We start from the raw sequence: 21395 nt of genomic DNA, 5'->3' as shown, positions 1-21395 counted from the left end.
TAATGTTTGCATTTTGTTTACATCACAGATTGATAACTTAATTGTGATAATGTTCAAAGTTATTATTATTATTATTATTATTATTATCATTTCACATAAACACACACACAGCAAGTATAATGGTACTGTGCTAGGTATTCTTTTCGTGGTTCTTGGTGCTTGGAGCAATACTGTTGTTGTGGCATTCATGCCAATAAAGCGAATTTGAAATGAATTGAATTAATAAACCTTTAGATTCTTGCCTATAGACTGATAAGTGTTGTGTTTACAAATGAGCAATACATCCAGATTTCTTGAGATTTGTATTGTCAATGGGAATTTAAATTTAAATGTCAGGCGATGTTTTCTTCATGGAAATTATTTTTCGGGCAAACAATTATAAGAGAGAGAGGGAGCGCGGACGGGGGATCTGTTGTGTGACAGCGGAGCGGAGGGTCAGCAGCTGGATTTTGCACGCACGGTCAGTAGTATTAGTAGGTGTTTGAGGTTTATTACGTTTGCGGACATTATTACATTCAATGTAATAATGTAACCGCCTTTGCGTGCGCACAGTTTGCCTGTGTAGGCCCGTGGTCATGATAATCCGTCTATGGCTATAAGAGATGGATACACAATCAATTTCATGTAGTTTTTATTGAATCAAAAATACATAGGTAGCCTATTGTCTTCTCCTCTGCTTTTTTTTTTCAAAGACAAACTGAGCAGCACTGCTCAATCCACTCATACAGTGTTAACCTTCCACAAAGACAAGTTATGTTAAAACGAATGACCAGAGGGGTCATTCCCCGGCAGATCGCACCCATGGGCCACAGTTTATTTCAGAATTGTGCGAGTGCGGCTGGAAGTGGGGATTTCAGCACCACGGATAGCGCGTGTAAAAAGATAAGACGGTGTTTCGGAGTGGGGGTGTTTCTGAATGGTGGGGTTTCGCAATGGTGGTTTGTCGGAATGTCAGGCTGTCCCCCCTGGGGGGTGGTTTTGTTGTTTTGTGTTGTTTGAGTTTGTTGTTGTTGTTGTTGTTGTTTGTGGTTTTGTTGTGTTGTTGTGCCTCGCGCCGCCCCGTTGCCAGATGATTTGATGATGGCTAAGTCATAGTTTTGCCAAGACTAAGGCTTTTGTGCATTAACTTCTACCAGTGTTTCCCCCCTAACTCTGCTTTACTCTGCCTCCAACGACCTCCTGTGCCGCGACCGAGCCGAGACCCCACTCCAGCTCCACCCGCCCGGCGCTCCTCCGAGTGCTGACAGGACTGCCAGCTCTCCGGCGCCCCGGAGCGTGGCTTCCCCATGCACACCCACTCTGACTTTGTCCGTGTTACAATAAACACTCCTTGCATCCAGCTACAGCCTCCTGTCCGCTTCTGGGTCTCACCTTTGCTAAGGACACCTAACATTAACAGATCAAAACAGAGTAAACGGCAGCTATCCGATATCAGATCCACGCTCCTGCCTGCCCCAGCCAGCCCCCACACACCGGCCTGTCGCCTGCGCAGCCGCGCGGGAGGGGACAGGAGAGACCCCGGCGCTGCTGCAGAGAAGCCGTGGACTGCGATGACTCTGAGCAGCATGTGAATTACAATATTATCTATTTCTCGCCCTTTCCCCCGATGATCTGAATAAGTCGCGAAATTTGTCGCTAGTTGCTTTTTCGAAATAATGTCGCTTAGAGGGTCTGAAAAGCCGCTAAGCCTAGCGAGACAGTTGCCATGTTGGCAACACTGAAGAAGAGAGGCTGCTGACGTCACTCTCCTGCGCCGCTTGGGATTGCGAATTCAAATTGAATTTTGATTTTTTTTTGCAGGGGAGGGCTTCAAAACGAAAAAGCAGTTTTCTTTGTCTTTGTGTAACAAAATGAGCAGTTTTGAAGAAGAAAATGAAAATGCAATCTGGATGATTTATTACTCATTTTATTTATGAGTCAAAAATGCAGCTCTGAATTTGAAATGAAAAAGCATTTCTGCTAATGCATTTTAATTTTCAAATTTGACATTTCAAATTGAATTTTGGTACCTATTTGCTGGGTCATCTTTTGAAAATTAAATCTTAAATGTCCTTTTCCTTATCATTTGAATTAAATTACAAAATGAGCAGTCTTGAAGAAGAAAAATGCAATTTGGATGATTTATTAATAATTTTATTTATGAGTCAAAAAATGCAGCTACATTCTGAAAATGAAAAAGCATTTCTGTAAATGCATTTTAATTTGAATTATGGTACAAATTTGCTTCCATATCGGTCCACCTAGTGGCTGTAATCTGATTTGCAAGAAGCCACTGCTACTGGCTCAATACAACCAATCAGAGCCAAGGGGAGTGTCTAACACACCGCTTCGACGTGCTGCCTACTCCACAGTAGCGTGTACGTTCTGCGCTTGCGCGAGATGCAATAAGCGGATGGCCCTTGTGTTGTGAGTTGTAAATGAGAACCTTATGCACGCAACTCTCTTTACTTTCGATCAAAACGAAACTTAACTATTTCCGATAAAAACAGCTGCATACTAAACATGCAGCGAGGCATTACCAGACGAACAAGAATTAATTCGTCCTGAACGGACAGAACAACTAGTCTGTGCCAGTACTGCAAAACATGAAAACGGGGAATGACGGATCGGAGTGCATAGAAAAACAGCTGATTCGCTAGCACAACGCCAATCAGAACGGCTAGTCAGCTGGCACACAACCAATCAGAGAATCCAATGGCTCAGACGTCCGACGGCCCTCCTCCTCAGACTTCGCATGCTCAGTCGGATCCGACAACGTCCGCGCGGCTCCGAAAGCTTCCGACGCAGCTGAACACACCAAACATATTTGCTCCCGACCTCGTCCGAGCCTCTCCAAACGCTTCAGACATCCAACGGTTGGGCCGGTGTGTTCCTGCCTTAAGAAATGTCAATCATTCTCGTTCATACGCTGCTGCCAGCCCCCCTCCCTCGCCTAACGCATACTAGGCAGTACCCCTCCCCCGAGCCTGCTCTCACCTTCTCATATACATGAAATTGCCAAAAGTATTCACTCACCTGCCTTGACTCACATATGAACTTAAGTGACATGCCATTCTTAATCCATAGGGTTTAATATGACGTTGGTCCACCTTTTGTAGCGATAACAGCTTCAAGTCTTCTGGGAAGGTTTTCCACAAGGTTTAGGAGTCTTCCAGAAGTGCATTTGTGAGGTCACACGCTAATGTTGGATGGGAAGGCCTGTGTAACCCTGGTAAACCAGGTAACAAAGGGTATAGGCTATTCTTAACCAATCAGAGCACAGGGCTGCAGCAGCAGTGGGCAGACTAAACAACACACTAGTCAGACACCGGTGTGACTCTGTGGGGAGAGGACCTGCTGCTGCTGAACGTTAACCCTAACTGAAATCAAATTGGAAACCACACAAAAAAGTGTTATCAAATTAGAATGTAAACAGTCTGTACTTCTATTGCAAGTTTGTAGATATTGTGTGAATCCAGCCACGGTGAAATCTGCAAAGCATTGCTGTACGATGTCTGAATTGAATTCAAAGTTGCACCGTGAGTGATTTATAAACCTCATCACTGCTGATACATTGTCCAGAGCTCCGCTGAGTGACACTCCATCTGCTGGCAACCTACAGCTTGAAAAAGAGGTCCAGGTGTTTGTGGATGCTGCTGTGTCTTCACTCCCTGCTACAGACACATGTCAGGCAGAAATTAAGCAAGCACAACAAACTGATGAGACGTGCAAAATGGTGGCATGCTACTGTCAAACAGCATGGCCACAGAGACACAGATTGAGTTCAGGGATTGCACCCTACTGGCAAGTCAGAGCAGAGCTGTATCTCGCTAGAGACCCTCTGATGAAAAGGGAGAGAATAGTCATCCCTCCGACACTCAGAGGGGAAATAATTTACAAACTCCATGAAGGTCACCAAGGGATCTCCAAATGCCGTGCCAGAGCTCAAGCATCTGTATGGTGGGCAGGTATCTGGATGAATTCGAGAGACAGTAGACAGATGTGGAATGTGTCAGAGATACAGAACACAGTACAGAGCCCCTCATACAGTCCCAAGTCCCCAACAGGCCCTGGCAAAAGGTCGGAATGGACCTGTTTGAGTGGTCAAACAAGACCTACCTGCTAATCAACTACTTCTTGCGATACATAGAGGTGGCTGAGCTCAGGGTCACATCATCTGAGGCTACTGTTAGTGCTGGGAAGGGGGCTTCTGCACATCATGGATATCCAGAGACTGTTGTAGCCGACAATGGGCCACAGTTCTCTACAGAGACATTCAGAACATTTGCAAAAGCGAGCTGCTTCACCCATGTCATGAGCAGCCCTCGCTACCAACAGGCTAATGGCGAGGCTGAGCATGCAGCGCAGACAGTCAAGTGTCTGTGAAAAAAAAAGACACTGACCAAACAGAGCACTTTTAGCATACAGAGCCACACCATTAGAACATGGATACTCACCTGTGCAGTTACTAATGGAAACCGGTGCACATCCCTACCTCAGTCTTCAAGTCTGCTCACACCAAAGTGCCCTGACTTAGAGGCTTTTTGCAGGAAGGATGAGGAAGTAAGGTGTAAGCAGGCAACACACTACAATCTACGCCACCGGTCCAGAACACTTGAAGAGCTCTCCTCAGGACAGAATGTGTGGATCACCACAGAGAAAGCTCCTGGGACTGTTTTAGGGGCTGCGAACATGCCAAGGTCATACGTGGTAGAAACTGACAAGGGCATTCTAAGGAGAAATAGAATCCACCTGAGAGCCACTGGGAACTCCTTTGAAGCCACCACAAAGTCAGGCAGAGTTTCCAAGGCTCCTGAAAGAGCCGTTTGTCACAAAACGGACGCACCATTTCAAAGGAATAACAAAATATATTTATTTAAATCAATCGTACAAATATATCAAATAAGACAACAACATGAGGTGTGAAAGTTAGTAGAATCAGTGGTATAGGATGTGCATGCATGGTAAATATGGTATGTGTGGATGTTGTGTGGTGCATGAAAGAAAACCAAAAGATCCAAAGCTTAAGGCTGCCGCGTCATCTGGGAGACAGGCGTCTGTCTGCAAGAAAGAGAGAGAGACACAATGAATGAGAACCTGCTTATATACACCAAACCAGCTCACCGGCCCAGCTGTCCTCAGTTACCAGATTGCCAGGCTGGCCCAACCCCCTGCCAACCAGCAAACTACTCCAGACCCCACTGGCGAGCACCAACAGGGGTCATTTTGCCTGAAATGGAGAATTTAGGATTGGAGTCAGGACCAAAACCCGATCCCCTGGACTGAACTGACGTCGCTCAGCCTGACGTTCGTACTGACTTTTCATTTTTAAATGGGCTACATTCAAATTCTCACATGCCCACTCAACAGCTGTAAACAAGCGATGCTGAAACCCATTTACGTAATCGATCAAATTTGTCGGTGGATCAACCTCAGCCAAATCATCCCGAAGGATCGCAAGTGGACCGCGCACTGTATGACCAAAAATGAGATCGTTTGGACTGAATCCGGTGCTCTCCTGTACGACCACCCGTGCTGACAACATCAGCCATGGCAGGCCCTCTTCCCAATCCCCTCCAAGCGCAACACAATAAGAGCGCAGCAGTGATTTTAGCGTTTGGTGAAAATGCTCCAATGCCCCCTGGCTCTGCGCATGGTACGCTGATGAATGGTTATGCTTCACCTTGAGCTGCTTAAGGACCTGTGAGAAGAGATGAGACGTGACGTTAGAACCTTGGTCGCTTTGAATTACTCTGGGAATACCAAAAACAGAGATAAACTGTGATAAGGCTTTCACAATTGACCTGGTGGTAACAGAGCACAACGGATATGCCGCCGAGTACCGCGTAGTTTGGCACATCACCGTCAACAAATACAGGCAGCCAGATTTTGACGGAGGCAACGGTCCCACACAGTCAATGACCAAATGCTCGAACGGCTGATCAACAGCTGGGATGGGACAAAGCGGTGCTGGCTTGATCAACTGGCTCAGCTTACCAGTGAGTTGACAGGTATGGCACGACTTAATATATACCTGGAAACATTACTCTTCAACTTGGGCAAAAAAAAACCCCAAAAAAGCAAAAAAAAACACGATCATAGGTTTTCCTCACTCCTAAATGACCCGAGTCATCATTCGCGATTTTTTAAACCATGTGGCGAAACAACCTGGAACACTGGTTCCCTGACAAAATCACCTTCACATGGCACCCTTTTCCGCACCAGGAAGCCCTTTGAGAAAAAAAGCCATGCGCAACCTCCCGCACCTGGGGCCTCATGTACTAAGACTTGCGTGGATTTCCTACTTAAACATGGCGTACGCTAGAATCCAGAAACTGTCATACGCACAAAAAAAATCAGATGTATCAAAGTGTGCGTACGCATGGATCCAAGCACTTTTCCTTTGTCCCTGTCCACGCCCCCATTTAAATATGCAAATTAATTTAAATAGGGCCTGCACCTGGGATTCCCCTCTCTGCACCATCAGATTCACACCATGAGTAAAGGGAAGAAGCGCAACTTCACCGAGCCTGAGCTCGAAACGCTATTAAATGAAGTCGAGACGAAAAGATCTGTATTATTTGGTAGCCTCTCGTCAGGGATAAACACCCAAAAAAAGAAATGTGAGTGGGAGTGTGTGTGTGAGGCAGTGAACGCTGTGGGGTCGGAGCAGCACACACTCACTTAATCACTAACTCACTTAAATAAAAATAAAAAATGGTCCAACGTGAAGGTGAAGCGGAGGATTTCGGCCCACCGCCGAAGCGTGACCGCAACGGGCGGGGGGACAGGAGTCAAATGAAGGAGGAATACAACACGTGAAATAGGTTTAGTTTCCTTTGTTCATGCACCACTTGATTGAATCACTATTGCTTTTATTTTAATAAATATATAATAATAATAATAATAATAATAATAACATATAAGTGCTACCGTTAGTGGGAAACAAACAAAAGGACAAAACAACTTCATTCCAAGGATTGACAAGACTGATCACACTTATATTAATGACTGCAGAAGTGCGCCGTGGCTACTGCAGTGTGACATTTCCAACTTTACGCACGCGTTTATTGACACAAATACTGAACACAAGGAGACAATAAAGGGCTTGTTAGATAGCTCTGCCGTTCTATTTTCACCAGGGAAAAACAAATACACATATTTGAATGCACGTGCCCAAATGGGCATTGTGCTGGTTTAAATTCGGTGCGCAATTAAACCGATACATTATTTACTCACTGAGAAGCCACCCATCGCGCACCGTGCCAGCCTCCAGCCTGTTACCAACCATGGGATTGGTAAGAATTAACGCGTCATGCGTTGAACCAGGCCACCTTGCCACGAAGTTGGTGAGCTGCATTTGCGCATCACATATTATTTGAACATTTATTGAATGAAAATGTTTCCTGTTGACAAAAACAAATCCATCCTGTGATGGCTCTTTTATAGCAACATGTGTGCATTCAATAGCTCCAATTACATTAGGGAAACCGGCTCTTGCTGCAAATTACGCTTTAATGTTGGCCTGTTCAACAGCATTGTATGGGAATTGCGCATGGACAACCCCGGGCTCCTGGCTGTGTTTCGTTGTACGGCCGGCCGCAGCTCTGCGTACAGCTCCAGTAACACTGGCCTCGGCAACCTAAAACGAATCATGAGCCAGTTGTCGTCATTTGCCAACAGATCTTCTCATTCTCTAAACACCCTCTCACGTCTGATATTACCATTTGCGATGTCTTAAGGCTGCCATTGTTAATGCCATTTTTTCATCACTTTGCGCATGCTTTTATATCATCCATATGATTGCAAACACGTGTGTGTTAATTGTCCATTAATGTGTCTCTGATGTGAACATTACTCTGAGGACTAATTGTTTTCACATAATTAACAGTTTCCCAGCATCACCTCTAAGTGTCGCCAAAGGAACAATAGCTGTAGAAACGTGCGTACTCCAGCCATGAAGCTGGCGTGGCGCACCGCACATTTCCACGGTCATTTCACTTTTGATACATCTGAACGTTGGCGTGGAAAATGACGTACGCATCCCTTAAGTACGGATCAGAGAGGAGGTTACATTCATTTACAACAGTCATAAAACATCTTCTTTACAGAATAATTACTCTTTGATATTTGGGTGTATCCTGTCTTCCCAGGACAGTGACCCTTTGATGTATCTTTCCATGTGGGGATGTGCCCCCACCTGTGGCTCTTTGACACCTCAGGCAGTGTGACAATCTCTCTCCCCCCTCCTGTCCTTAAAGCACATAAGATGACAAAAGGAGGACTAAGTAATTTTCTCACATTCCTCCCTTTTGACACAAAAGTGTCAGCACAACATTTTGAGAAATTACACTGAAAGTTTAAAAAAAAATAGGAAAATAAATTTTTAACAACTGCAAAATGTTTACAGCTGACAGTTTTCTACTGTGAATAACAACAAACAAAAAACAAAATACAACCACACCAAAAGAAAAAATTCCATCAAAATAATTATCTTAAAGAACAGAATTATACCAACTCATCATTTGAATCATCATATGGGTTTCCAGGGGCCCATTCCATCACTGAATTTACATCTTGCTCAGTATCGTGGATTGGTATTTTTACATATAATGTCTTTTCTCCTCCGACAACGCCGCTTATCCATCTATATATAAGGGCTCGCATACATGTCACTGCACAAGTACAGAAACACAAACCAATACCAAACACAATCAAAACAGGGATTAAAACATGAATGATGAGAGCACCCCAGGGGCCAAGGTGGTTGTTTAACCATTTGTTGAAACTAAAACCTGCTGATTCAGAAGGACCAAATGCATCGTGAATCTTTTCAAGTGCTGTGAATACACTTGTAATATTTTCAGAATTATCAGGGATGAGTGTGACACATGCTTCTCCAGTTAAATTTAGTGTCATGCATAGACCTCCTGTTTTTGCCAAAATATAATCAAGGGCCATCTCATGTTTCAACAGAGTTAATCTGTGGGATTTGTCATTTGCATTTAGGTGCTTGAAACCTTTTATTGTTTCATTTGCAAGAGCAGACATTGAATAAGTTATATTATCGATGTGATCAGCCAGGAATGTTACACCATACCATGGGAGTAATCCAAGACCCCATTTTTCACCTAAAGAAATACGCCAGTGACAAGCTGCAAGGGTAGAAAACTGTGCCAATTCGCATTTGTGTATGTGACCATTCTCTAATTGTTGTCTCAAATTTATAGGAAGTAATGCTAAATTTGTAATGGTGAGATTAACAAAATAACAACATCCAGACCATCCTGGAGGTAGGAAAATGAATGCCTCATTTCCGCACAACCAATAAAAATTTCCAATCGGTGGGATGCCTTTATGTGTAGGAGCTTGAAGAAATTTATTAATTACCACTGTTTCTCTGTTTCTGAAAGTAATGTCAGTGTGACCAATTTTCGAATTTTTTGTGGTTAGGCTAGCAACAGGATTTGGGCAATGTGACACTCCCATAAATTGACCATTACCATTTGCACATACACAAATAGGGTGAGAAATACTTTGGTCTATAGGGATTTCAGTTGATTCAGCATAAGTAGATTTGGAAGGGATAGTTTGTGGGAGCATATGATCACAGAACCATGATATACAAGACAAATACACGTTTGTTTGATCCGTTGGATGATTATGTAGTTTCTTATTTGCATTATACCATACTTTGTGGGAAAACTTGCAATGCATCCGTGTGTCTTTGTCTATTTTTGGTTGGTTAGCATAATATTGGACTAAACTAACTACTGGATCTAGACAAGGACAGTGTTTTACCTCAAGTTGGAAAAGAGAATGCCAATTTGCTGGAGGACTTTGAATGGCTAAAACAGTCATGTTAGCACTGTACATTCTCTCTTTCATCCACCTGATAAAGGAGTACCAACTATTTTTTTCATTATAATCATTAAGTAGTTCATCAGCATCAAAACCCCAGGGTTTCCAATCATTTTTTTCAAACAGTTCTCTTTTTTTCCTGATCACCTGCTCTGTGGCAAGTTTTAGTTTATGTCCTTTCAGGATTATTTGATCCTGCATCGGTTCTTCTGTGTCTTCTTCTGCTCTCGTAGACAGTCCATTTTTACCCTTCTGTAAGAGATGGGGTGTCTGAGTATCAGTATGGATGATATCAGTGTGATTGATGACTGCAGGTGAATCAGTTGGTGGTGTGAAAAATATGAATATATTATTTACTTTTATTTATTATTTTTTATTATTACTCATTACTATTATTATTTATTTGTAAGTATGATCCATTATTACTTTTTAATTTTTTCTTCTTATTTATTTATTTATTTATTTATTTTTTAGGGGAGAACCCTATGGGGAATTATTTCCCTCAGCAATTATTTAGCAATTTAGATCGCTGTTACATATTTACATGGAGAGCATTCAATCCCTTTTGAAAAAATGTTTTTCACAATAATGTGACAATATTTAGACCTATTACATGGAGTGAATTGAATAAAATCCATTATTTAATGCTCAAAAAATATCATAATGTTTAGGAGGGGCTGACAGAGGCTATGCCTCTGCCGACATTTTAAGTTTAACAAATGACACAATTTTTAACAAAGTTTTTAACAAAAAGTTGAAAAATCCTGGCGTATGCCATAATCTATTTACAATATTCTACATCCTCCCTTTTGATACATGGTCAAGACCATGTGTCAAACTTTGCAAAGAAGGGAAGTATGGCTTTTGGCAGTACTGGGAGGCCGTTTACACCAACCCAGAGGTCAGATGGGAGTTCAAGAAACTTTTTCCTATTTCCATAGAATGTTTTCTACCGCATCAGCTCCTGTTTGAAGCAGATAGACTTTATTAAAGGACAGATAAAAGCATTTGTAAAGTCAGGGAGACAGGTCAAAAAGTAGCAGGAAGTCATATCTGCCTGTGTGACTCCTCGCTTTGATGATCGGAATCATATGGCTATTTATAGAAACAGAGCAAATATATTATAATTTCTTATTTTCATTTTCATTTATAACGCTAACCATTTCACTGTATATTGTATATATGCCCAGATTGTCTACTTTATTACTATATTATTTTATTGTATATTTTATCTAATTTCATTTTATAGTGTATTTTACTGTTTTATCTATCTCTTTATCTTAGCACTTGTTTCCACTCATGCTGTATTTCTAGTTTACTTTGCACAGAGTACCTGAAAACAAAAACATCTTTTTTATCATTTTTTATTTTTTTCTTGGGGTTCTATACAATATTTTGATTTTGATCCAGATGAGCTGTCTTAGCAGTAGTAATGCTGACAAAAGGTTAATGATTTGACTTCTAGGAGCAGTAGATTCCTTCCTTTCTTCCTGTAGAAGTAAGATATCTTGATTTTCTATAATGTATGAAATATTAAATGCATACTGAGAGTCAGTATGTACTGTGATATTATTCCCGGTCCTAAAAATGGAAAAGAAAAAAAACAGCTGCCAGAGCAGACAGGTTATTTGGAATATTAGTACTTTCAAATATATCATAGTTAGTACAAATTTCATATGACACACAACGGGATCCATCTGTTGGATTTCTCACAGCAGAATCATCTATAAAGAAAAAACAGAGTTTGAAGTTAATGAGTGAAATGTCAAAAGAGTGCATCTGTTGGTTTTGACACTGTGGCAACCACTTCAGACAGGGGTGTGATTCTCCATCTTGATCTGTCAGGAGCAAATTTATGGGTTAAAGGACAGTACTTTTTTATAAAGTTACGTGAGTCATTGTCAGCAACACCTTTTGCTAGTGTAGCAGTTTAGCTGGGTTAAGGTGGGCGGGCTTCCTGTAAATAAAGGCTTTATAGCATGTGGGACATGTATTGTTACCATGGCGCCGTACTAGGTGGCAGCCTGTTGCAGCAGCTCCTGTGGGTTTCCAAGCTTTTCGTAGTTTTTTTTAGTAGTTTTTTGTATTTCTGTTTAGATTTTTGTTGTGAGTTATGACAACTCTTCTCCGGTGAGCGTGAGAGGATGGACACTTTCCTTTTTTGAACTTTTGTGGCACTTTTGCGGCACTTTTTTGTGATGGTTTTGCTAACCCTAGCAACGGAGGGTCAGGAGCGCATTACTGAGCGCATTGTTTACACACGCGACCAGCTGATTGCGCTGTGTAAACCTGCACTGCTACCCGGAGCCAGGCCTGAGGTCCTGAAGGAGTTGCGGAGGAGACGCCGTGGCTGCAGAGCCGGAGTGAAACGGAGGGTGAAGAAGAGGAGACACAGACCGGCTGTACCGGCGATCGTCATGGGAAACGTGAGGTCTCTGGGGAACAAGACGGACGAGCTCGCCGCGCTGGTAAAGGCTCATAGGGAATATCGTGAGTGCAGTGTGTTGTGTTTCACGCAGACATGGCTTCACTCACACATCCCGGACCACAGAGTGGCAATTCCCGGCTTCAGCACTGTTCGGGCGGACAGGGACGTGACAAGCAGCGGAAAGAAAAAAGGAGGAGGGATTGCACTGTATGTGAGTGAGAGGTGGTGTAATCCCGGACATGTTCACGTGAAGAAACGTCTCTGTACCCCGGACATTGAACTGCTGACTGTGGGGATGAGGCCTTATTATTTGCCCCGGGAATTCACGTCCGCCATCATTATCGGTGTGTACGTTCCTCCTTCAGCTGATGCAGCGGTGGCCTGTGACGTCATCCACTCCGCTGTTGCCCAGATACAGACGCAGCATCCTAACGCATTTATTGTCATCACTGGGGATTTGAATCATGTCTCACTGGACAAAACCCTTCCAACATTTCACCAGTATGTTGACTGCCCCACCAGAGACTGTAACACACTGGATCTATTGTATGCAAATGCTAAGGATGCTGCTCATGGAGAGGATCTCGACAGCATGACCGACTGCATCACAGAATGCATCAGGTTCTGTGAACACACCACCATGCCAACCCGGACTGTACGCTGCTTCCCTAATAATAAGCCGTGGATCACCAATGACCTGAAAGCCCTTCTTAACAAGAAGAAGAGGGCGTTCAGGTCTGGAGACAGGGAAGAACTGAGGAGAGTGCAGCATGAACTCAGGGATATGCTGAGGGCCTGTAAAGACGCCTACAGGAGGAAGCTGGAGGCCAAACTCCAGCAGAACAATGTGAGGGATGTGTGGACTGGTATGAAGCAGATCACTGGGTGTAAGGTGAGCGGCAGACAGTCATCGGGCAGCCTGGAGAGGGCAAACAAGCTGAACAGATTCTTCAATAGGTTCAGCTCACAGCCTTCTGTCGTCTCCATGACACCTCCAGACCCCCACACACCCTCACTGCCCCAAATGCTTCCTCCCCTCCTCCCTCACTCCTCTGATGTGAGCTCTCCTGTGCAGCACCTCTCCTTCTTCTCCTCCTCCTCCTCCTCCACCTCCTCCTCCTCTACCTCCTCCTCCTCCTCCACCTTCACCTCCTCCTCCACCTCCTTGTCCTCCACTGAAGACACCAGCAGCCTCCCCCGCATGACTGTGACTGCAGGCCAGGTTAGGAGACAGCTGGAGAGACTCCACCAGCAGAAGGCTGCAGGCCCTGACGGTATCAGCCCCAGGATCCTGAAGACATGTGCCAGCCAGCTGTCTCCTGTCCTACAACACCTCTACAACCTGAGCCTGGGTCAGGAGAGAATACCGGTGCTTTGGAAGACTTCCTGCCTGGTTCCTGTTCAAAAGAAGTCGACACCATCAGACCTCAATGACTATCGACCAGTAACCCTCACATCTTACGTCATGAAGGTGCTGGAGAGACTGGTTTTGGCCAACCTGAGGCCGCAGGTGAGAGCCCTGCTAGACCCTCTGCAATTTGCTTACCAGCCCCACTTGGGAGTTGATGACGCTGTCATCTACCTGCTGCAACGAGCCCATTCGCACCTGGATGGTGGAGGAGGCACTGTGAGAATCACATTCTTTGATTTCTCTAGTGCTTTTAACACCATTCAGCCACTGTTACTTGGGGAGAAGCTGCGGGTGATGAGTGTAGACGACACAATGATCTCCTGGATTACTGACTACCTGACAGGCAGGCCACAGTTTGTCCGTATGGGCAGTGTTCTGTCTGATGCGGTGGTTAGTGATACAGGAGCTCCACAGGGGACTGTACTGTCTCCTTTCCTGTTCACCTTATACACCACTGATTTTCAGTACAACACCGGGTCTTGTCACCTGCAAAAGTTTTTTGACGACTCGGCTGTTGTTGGGTGTATAAGTGAGGGACAGGAGGAGGAGTACAGGGCACTGGTAGACAACTTTGTGGAGTGGACTGGACAGAATCACCTGCGGCTGAACATCAGCAAGACCAGAGAGATGGTGATAGATTTCAGGAAGAAGAGGCAGACGGCTTTCCAACCACTGTGCATTCTGGGAAGGGATGTGGAGGCGGTGGAGGATTACAAGTACCTGGGTGTTACCATCAACCACAGACTGGACTGGAGATCTAACACTGAAGCTGTTTACAAGAAGGGGATGAGCAGACTTTAGGAAGCTGAGATCCTTCAACGTGTGCAGCAAGATGTTGGAGATCTTTTATCAGTCTGTGGTGGCCAGTGTTCTTTTCTTTGCTGTGGTTTGTTGGGGAAGCAGCATTGGAGCCAGCGACACCAACAGACTCAACAAACTGATCAGGAAGGCTGGCTCTGTGATTGGCTGCAAACAGGACACTCTGGAGGCTGTGGTGGAGAGGAGGACACTGAAAAAACTGTTATCCATCATGGATAATCCTCTCCACCCTCTCCAACTCACACTGGTCAGACAGCGGAGCACCTTCTCCGGAAGGCTGCTTCAGCTTCGCTGTCGTAGCAATAGATACAGGAAATTTTTCCTGCCACAATCCATCACTTTATACAATAACTCTCTCACCTCTGCCTGACAGAGAACTCTGGTCTCTCTACTGTTTTGTTGTATATATTATTATTGTTATAGTATATTTTGCATATTTTGTTTTGTTGTATATATTATTACTGTTTATTGTTTATAGCACACTGTGCACTGTATATATACACTATGTTTATTCTGTTCTATTTATGTTATGTACGAAGTGTTTCATTTGCGGACCCACTACTGCTGTAACAAAATAATTTCCCAGTCTGGGATCATTAAAGTAATTCTATCTATCTATCTATCTATTTCTATCTATCTATCTATTAAAGTTTTATCCTGTGGGTAATGGGGGCGGGACTTGATAAGCTTTGGCTTCTCCCGCTTTTCCCTTTCGGCCATGTGTGTTGTATTATTTGAACAATGATGAAATGTGATGTTTATGAATTGACATGCCCGAAATAAATAACATAAAAAAAAAATTTAAAAAAAAGTAATTCTATCTATCTATCTATCTATCTATGCTCATACAACATGATTTTAAGTTCTCTGACTGAATTCAAGTTACCTTTGATATATCATAGGTGCCAAACCTGATGACCTATTGTCCCCTGACTGGGTACCATCTGTCCTCACACACAGACCAGCCACCAAGAGGAGGAAAAGAGGGAAGGGCATGGAGAGGAATGAGCAGCACAACAGAATGAAGAACAAGAGGGCAGAGCAAGATGCAGTGGACGTCCTCCAAGAGTTATCAGCAGTGCCTGATACTGAGCCGACACCACCTGCTGAGGATGAGCAACAGTGTCAAAATAGAACGTGCAAGGAAAGGTTTGAAAGAATGTAACCAGCTCAGGGAGGAAAACCGAAGGTTTAAAGACACGCTCCCAGAATGGTCTGTTAGTGACTCCCAGTATCTCTAAAACAGACTGGGAGGTAGAGCCTTCAGTTACCGGGCTCCTTTACTGTGGAACCAGCTCTCTCCATGGGTCAAAGAGGCAGACACTCTAACTACATTTAAGTCTAGGCTTAAGACCTTCCTTTATGACAGGGCTTTTAGTTAGGGTTGGTTCAGGTAGCTCTGAACCATTTTTTAGCTACGCTGCTATAGACTTAGTCTGCTGGGGGACACATCTGGTTACATGGAGCCCTCTCCTCTCCTCTCCTCTCCTCTCCTCTTCTCTTCTCTTCTCTTCTCTTCTCCTCTCTTCGCTTCTCTTCGCTTCTCTTCGCTTCGCTTCTTCTGTCCACACAAGGACTTGCATCAGTATAGATCCATGTAGAGAGAGTTATTGTCGAGGCTAGAAACCGGTACACCATACTTCAAAGTACAGTAGGAATTCAAATGTGTGAAGCTGAGCACCCAAGGTCTAATGCCTCTAGACAAAATAGTCCCTGTGTGCTGGACACTGACAAATTTGGCCTCCTCAGTTGTTCCTTTAGGCTAAAATATTTGGAAGGGTTTACTTAGTGGGTTATTTTCATCAATGAAATATTTACTGACAAGTAATGAGTTCTATTCATAATGTTTTGTGTTTGCTTTCATAACACAAGCATGTGTATGACCCAAAGTGTGCTCTGTGTTAAATAAAACACTTCAAACTTATACTGTGTTCTTTTTTTCCCACTTTTGATTATTTATTTCTCACACATAGTTGCCGCATTTCGAAGTTGACGTTGGTGTCAGGTGCTGCGGCTGTCTTTCAACAAAATTCAGCCGCTTAGGAACTTAAAGCTCTTTTGTAACATGTCCAAAAACTCCAAGTGTCCATGATCAGTTTAAAGTGTTTATTGTAACAAAAATCAAAAAGAGACAACAAGCAGTTATAGAAAAAGGGGAAAATAAAACCTGCCCTTTCCTCGCTTGACCTCCCTTTGCTGTAACATCCCAGGAAACTGCCTTCAAAGTGCGAGACACAAAACATATACAACACAAGGGGACTATCAGTATCATTCATAAATAAATAATTTCACAGTGGTTAAAACTTTGAAAGTTGTTATAAAAACTTGCAATTGTAGCCTACCTCTTTACAGATACATTAACCCGACTTGCCAAGTCAGATGCAGCAGTGGCAGTGGTTGTGGGGATAGGGGTAACAGTGGGGGCAGGGGTAGCTGTGGTGGCATTGGAGGTAGCCCTCGCTAGTGCGCCCAGTAACGCATGGGTAGGGTTGCCAACCGTCCCTTGAAAAACGTAATCGTCCCGTATTTAGAAACAAAGTTACACGTCCCGTATTGAGCTTAAAAGGGACGCACTTTGTCCCGTATTTCCTTGAGAATCAAAATGGTCTTTAAAATGTCAATGGAATCAATGAATGACGGCGTTTTATATGAAAATATACGGTAATCTTACTGCCAGCCCTCTCTTGCTCTGTGACCAATGAGCCGACAGCACACTCACACACAAGAATAACAATGCAGAATCCGGCTCTTCTCATTGGTCGGGGTACTGTCGCTTGCAAGAAGATACTGGAAGACAAGAGACTGAGGCAACTGGCAAAACAATCCAGCATGGCTCACAACGACACAGGTTCACAGGACACTGCAGACGGTACGCCTTCCACCATGAGCAGTAACGGTACTCCCCCGAGAGAAAAAGAAAAGGCTGCAAAAATACAGACTCGAATGAGAAAAAGAAAACGTGGCTTGAAAAAGTGTAGATAATGTCTGCTGGCGCACTTTTTCTGTAGCCCATGGTGAACTGTTTGACGTGAAACAGCATGCATCTAGTGGTCTACACGTGAGGGACAACCAGGTGGACCCTTGACTGGTTTGTTGTCCACCAGGCAACACCAGAGGCAGATATGGTATGTAGAAAAAATACGAATGTTTTTTAAGTCCAATAAATGTCAGAATTTTGTGGCCCAAATTTTTTTTAGTGTAATAAACACATACAATTGATAGATGAATACATAAAATAGATAAATAATACATAAAAGTAATACATAGATGAATAATAGATAAAGAATACACACTATACTATATACATACATATATACAAACTTACACATGTCAGTTCAAACAGTCCATAGATAGATGTGCATAATTTGTACTGCACAGGCAGTTGATATACTACACATGAACTATAAATCAGTAAGAAAGTAACAACTTTCTATTGTTTTCTGTTATGTTATACTGTTTTCAGTTAAACAGAACAGTTCTGTAAAATAAATAAATATTTATTTTATTCTGTCAAGTTAAGCAGGACAGATTTCTGTTAAAAATATCTTTTATTTTGCACAAACAAATAAATTGTTGAATAATATTTTTTTCTATGTATTCGTATCACTCAAAAACATGCATCAAACTAAATTCACATTCGAGTCAAAGTATTTGGAAAGTTACCAAGCCGTCGTGGGGGGGGGGGGGGGGGGGGGGGGTTGTCCCTTATTTATTTTTCAGGGAGTTGGCAACCCTACGCATGGGCCATACGCTCAACTGTTTTCTGTAATTTAAGAAGTTGTCATGTTACTATCTCCTCTCAGAAAATACACTTATTCTCATCATCATTTTATTAATCATCATTTTTAAGAGTTAATGACTCTCTGGCTTTGACCCTGAGAGAACAATTGGTTGGCGCATGGCATTTGTTTACAATTTTTAACCGCTTGGGACTGTTACCTTGTGAACACAAAATAACCAAAAGAGAAATGCAACAATTGTATCGTTTAAACTCTCTGAATAAAGCAAAAAGAGCCACATAACACACGACCGGATGCGCCAAGCTTGCTATTGCTTGCTTTTTTGCCGACAAATAGGCTGCTCGTGGGTCCGAGCTTCAACAACTGGGGTGGAACCCAGTCAAGTCTTTGAGAAATCTGGCATGCATGACGCATTTTAAAAACTGCTCAAATGGGCGATCGTGGGCTTTGAGTGGTTTTGTTCATTCACAAGAAATTGCAGAAGATAGCGACAGACCCGGCCTCCAATTGAGATAGTTTTTTTTTTCAAGGCTAACGTTAGCCTGTAGCCATAGCCAGACCCGGCGGTCCAGAGACTGCGGCGTCTGTAGACTCGGCTAACCAAACGGGCACACAGTCACGGCATTATTGTTTATTTTCACTGTATAGGTCTTAATGTAGGTAGGGCAAGGAAAATCATTTGTAGCCTAATGTTACTTACAGAGGATGGTGGTTGTTCTCCTCCTTCAGCCATGGTTTTACAGCGAAGTGAAAGTGAAAGTCCACTTAAGAGCTATGCAAACCGATAAATGCATAGAACAACACTGCCACCTAGTGGTGAGGAGGGCGGGCCATTTGTGAATCACGACCTATTTGTTTGTGGATCTGTGTGAATCTCGACAAGAATGTCTCAGAAATACGTCATCGAGGAAAGAAATGCGTGTGTGTGATTGGTGATCCACAAATGCTGAATCAGACTTCACAAGCAGAATTTTCAATTTTTGCAAATGTCATTTTTTTTACGAATGAATTTTTTTAAATTTACAAATACACATTTATTTGTAAAAACCAACACACAAGTTACAAATCCTAACTTTGTGTTTGTGGAAGGAATATTTACATGCATAGAACAACACTGCCACCTAGTGGTGAGGAGGGCGGGCCGTTTGTAAATCACGACCTATTTGTTTTTGGATCTGTGTGAATCTCGACAAGAACGTCTCAGAAATACGTAATTGAGGAAAGAGATGCGTGTGTGCGATTGGCGATTCACAAATACACATGTATTTGTAAAAACCAAAATACAAGTTACAAATTAGAAATTTGTATTTGTGGATAGCAAAACGTGCAAATCAAGGAATGTTTGTAGATCACCCTCTGTTTACAGGTATTTATGAGACAAAAATAACTCCATATGGTTTCAACAAGGTCTCTGTCAACAGAAGGAAATCCAGATCACGTGTTGTGAAAAAGTCATTCAAAATAAATGTCTTATTTGTGAGAGATCTGGTGTTTAACAGCGCCATATGAACTGAGCATCGACCAGACAGGTGAGAGAAGCGGCTGAGCGGGCGGAGATTCCCTGGCGCACAGCCCCGCTGGGAGATCCGCACTGGCCGACAACACGGGAGCAGCACCCCGGTGTCCCAGAGAACTGGCCGGTGCCATCGATATCTGTACTCCGTGGAACTCCGCAGATCGTAGCCGCTGTAGTCTGTGAGGGATCCGGCTGGCAAACGACGGGTATCGTGGAAGGAAGAAGCCAGATAACTTTTCACTTTAATCAGGATCCTTCCTCACTTTCCGCGTCTTCTGCGGCGACTGTTGCGAGGTAACAACAGGAGAGACACCGTAGATGGCGGTATGGACGCCAGGAGTGGCAACGGCGTCTTTGATTGTCCATCAGAGCCACAAATTGGTAACTTTTCGAAAGAGCATAGGCGGCGCTATTAAGAGGCTAGGGGAAGCTTAGCTTCCCCAAAATTGTCACAGAAAAAAAAATCCCCAAATAAAATCATGATTTTTATTTTATATTTCAAATTTTATTTTAAGACGCGGTTAAAGAGACATAAAAACGCACACTTTCAAGGTATTATTTATTATTATTATTTTCAAATTATTATATGAAAGATTTATTTGATAGGCTCAGTCTACCTGCGTCATTCCGTAGGTAAGTAGCGTAGAAGTTAACGGTTTCGCCTCGCTAGCGGACTGCATAAAGAGAAAGCAACCCGGGAAAAGCCACATTCGATAAAATGACCGACTGCACCCTTCAAACGAGACCCCTCCAGAGCTACCTCCCCCGCGACACCGGCCTCGGTGCAGACACCTGTTGCGCCGGGTCTGCAACTGGATGAGGAAAACAATGGCCCAGCAGAATTTGTCCTCTCTTTCGCTTCTCTACCGTTACATCAAGAGTGACATTACAAAGAGGGTTAAACCTGAGGATATTGTTGACAAATACGACACAAACGGTGACTGTTGCTTCATTAAGGTAAGAAAATTAATTGATTAGGCTACTACCGTAAAATACCAAATAATAGCTTGGGCATTCATTGGTTTCAATCACTTAACAGACCAGGTGTTCATTTGGGACCAGGATTTCCAGCAATTCGGGTCAGGCGTTTAATTCCTTCCTCTCAAAAATCCGGGATGAAAATGTTACAAACTTATCCAGCTTCTCTCTGAATTCTCTGGCATCCTTCTGCAAGTGAAGTTGTTGTAGCGGAGGAAATGATTCAGCCAACCAGCACTCACAGATAACTCCTCATCTCTGCTGTCACTCACCGTGACGTACATTTGTTTCACCATCGTCCTGATCATTTTGCGGGACACTCTCTCGTGGCGTGCCCGTTTGCTGATAACTCATCCCCGCATGTTTATCTCAGGCTCCTCGCTAGCCTTCTTCCTCCCTGCACCAGGCAGCCTGGCCCTGTTGCTGTCCTCCTCGGACAGACGCTGAAGCTCCATTTTATTTTTTCGCCATTCTCTCACTCTCTTGTGGTCGATAGAGAAACATCTAGCGGCTGCTTCTCCCAAGTTTTCCTCTGCATATTTTACGACAGAAAGTTTAAATTTCAAGTTGTACTTTTTATTTTTTTGCTGCACCGGAGCCATGGTGATCATCAATGTGATACTGACAGAAAGCAGCACAATACGTGAAAAAGGCGAAGAAGAA

Source organism: Sparus aurata, chromosome 6, assembly GCF_900880675.1.
Source record: "Sparus aurata chromosome 6, fSpaAur1.1, whole genome shotgun sequence".
NCBI classification, from domain to species: Eukaryota; Metazoa; Chordata; class Actinopteri; order Spariformes; family Sparidae; genus Sparus; species Sparus aurata.
This window is presented reverse-complemented; position numbering follows the sequence as displayed.